Source organism: Coregonus lavaretus (genome assembly GCF_964263955.1).
Source record: "Coregonus lavaretus genome assembly, chromosome: 39".
Taxonomy (NCBI): Eukaryota; Metazoa; Chordata; class Actinopteri; order Salmoniformes; family Salmonidae; genus Coregonus; species Coregonus lavaretus.
In genome coordinates, this window is record NC_140026.1 from 2,779,005 (window position 1) to 2,781,247 (window position 2,243).

The 2,243-nt window shown below is 41.6% G+C and overlaps 1 long non-coding RNA gene across 1 annotated transcript; it reads right to left on the bottom strand.

The window, feature by feature from the left end:
• Positions 1-1,310: 1,310 nt before the first annotated feature.
• LOC311112925 lies at positions 1,311-1,811 on the bottom strand. The gene is made up of 3 exons (XR_014610940.1): positions 1,719-1,811; positions 1,504-1,554; positions 1,311-1,394 (listed from the first exon to the last, which is right to left on the bottom strand). It is a non-coding gene; the product is annotated as an uncharacterized lncRNA (long non-coding RNA).
• Positions 1,812-2,243: the final 432 nt, after the last annotated feature.

Genomic DNA, 2,243 nt, shown 5'->3' on the forward strand with positions numbered 1-2,243 from the left:
GTCAAGCTGCTCCCACAACAGCTCAATAGGGTTGAGATCCTGTGACTGTGCTGGCCACTCCATTATATACAGAATACCAGCTGACTGCTTAATAGTTTTTATATAGTTTGGAGCTGTGCTTTGGGTTATTCTCTGTTGTAGGAGGAAATTGGCTCCAATCAAGCGCCATCCACAGGGTATGGCATGGCGTTGCAAAATGGAGTGATAGCCTTCCTTCTTCAATATCCCTTTTACCCTGTACAAATCTCCCACTTTACCACCACCAAAGCACCCCCAGACCATCACATTGCCTCCACCATGCTTGACAGATGGCATCAAGCACTCCTCCAGCATCTTTTCATTTGGTCTGAGTCTCACAAATGTTCTTCTTTGTGATCCGAACACCTCAAACTTCGATTCCTCTGTCCAGTGTCTGTGTTCTTTTGCCCATCTTAATCTTTTATTTTTATTGGCCAGTCTGAGATATGGCTTTTTCTTTGCAACTCTGCCTAGAAGGTCAGCATCCCGGAATGGCCTCTTCACTGTTGACGTTGAGACTGGTGTTTTACGGGTACTATTTAATGAAGCTGCCAGTTGAGGACCTGTGAGGCGTCTGTTTCTCAAACTAGACACTCTAATGTATTTGTCCTCTTGCTCAGTTGTGCACCGGGGCCTCCCACTCCTCTTTCTATTCTGGTTAGAGCCAGTTTGCGCTGTTCTGTGAAGGGAGTAGTACACAGCGTTGTACGAGATCTTCAGTTTCTTGGCAATTTCTCGCATGGAATAGCCTTCATTTCTCAGAACAAGAATAGACTGACGAGTTTCAGAAGAAAGTTATTTGTTTCTGGCCATTTTGAGCCTGTAATCAAAGCTCCAGATACTCAACTAGTCTCAAGAAGGCCAGTTTTATTGCTTCTTTATTCAGCACAACAGTTTCCAGCTTTGCTAACATAATTGCAAAATGGTTTTCTAATGATCAATTAGCCTTTTAAAATGATAAACTTGGATTAGCAAACACAATGTGCCATTGGAACACAGGACTGATGGTTGCTGATAATGGGCCTCTGTACGCCTATGTAGATATTTCATAAAAAATCAGCCGTTTTCAACTACAATAGCCATTTACAACCTTAACAATGTCTACACTGTATTTATGATCAATTTGATGTTATTTTAATGGACAAATAATTTGCTTTTCTTTCGAAAACAAGGACATTTCTAAGTGACCCCAAACTTTTGAACGGTAGTGTGTGTATATATGTACACATTGTAACTCATCTTAGATCCACTGCTACATTTCTTTCTCAATATATGTCACAGTTGAGAGTCACCTTTCTTTTTCTTGTCCAACTTGTTCAGTTGAATCTGGGCGTAAGTCACATGACTTGGTCCAGCAGCAGAAGCACCAGCAGCATCTGAGACATAATACACAAACACCTCCACTTAGTCAAACTCTACATGTCATATTAAATGAAGAGAAGCAGGCTACTACACATTCATACTGAAAACATTACATTACACTACCATTATCATTGTTGTCTGAGGGATTGATCGTATCGTAGATGTTAGTGCCACCTGTTGGTCAAAGAAGAGAGAGGCAGGTTAGTTAGGTTGATTATCCCTTAGCTTGACTAGGGACACTGTACGGTCACATGTTGTAAACAAAGTGGATGTTGATGAGTCAGTGTATGAGGTTACAGAGAGAGGAGAGTGGTAGAGGTCTGGGCTGAGAGACTGACCATGCTGCTGATGTGTATACCCAGTATCAGGAGCCTGGCCCTGGGTAGATCCTTGGTCCTGTTGGGGGTCCTGGTTGGTGCTCTGGGGCTGAGGGGGCCTACAGGGAGAGAGATACTCAGCATAGGAAGCACAGAGAAGATGTTATACTGTACGTATCAATATAGTTGAGAGAAAGGTGTTGTCACCAGAATATTCTGTTGAACTAGAAACATTGTGTTATGTACTGAACTTTCTTCAAATATTTATATTATATTTAGACATTTCTCTCCTAAACATGTAATTTAATGTTTTGAATTAAATGAGAAATTGTAAATGTCTCAACTTTTGCTGTTTTGATATCTCAACAGCAGGACCAGGAGAATGACCAGTAGAACACCAGCAACAACCAGACCCACAACCACTCCTACTAGGACTGATGTAGAGGATCCAGGAGCTACGACTGGAGAGACTGGAGAGAGAACAGCACAACACCATCAGACTCTGAGGCAGAAAATAAATAAAGTAGTTTAATTCCTGTATGTATC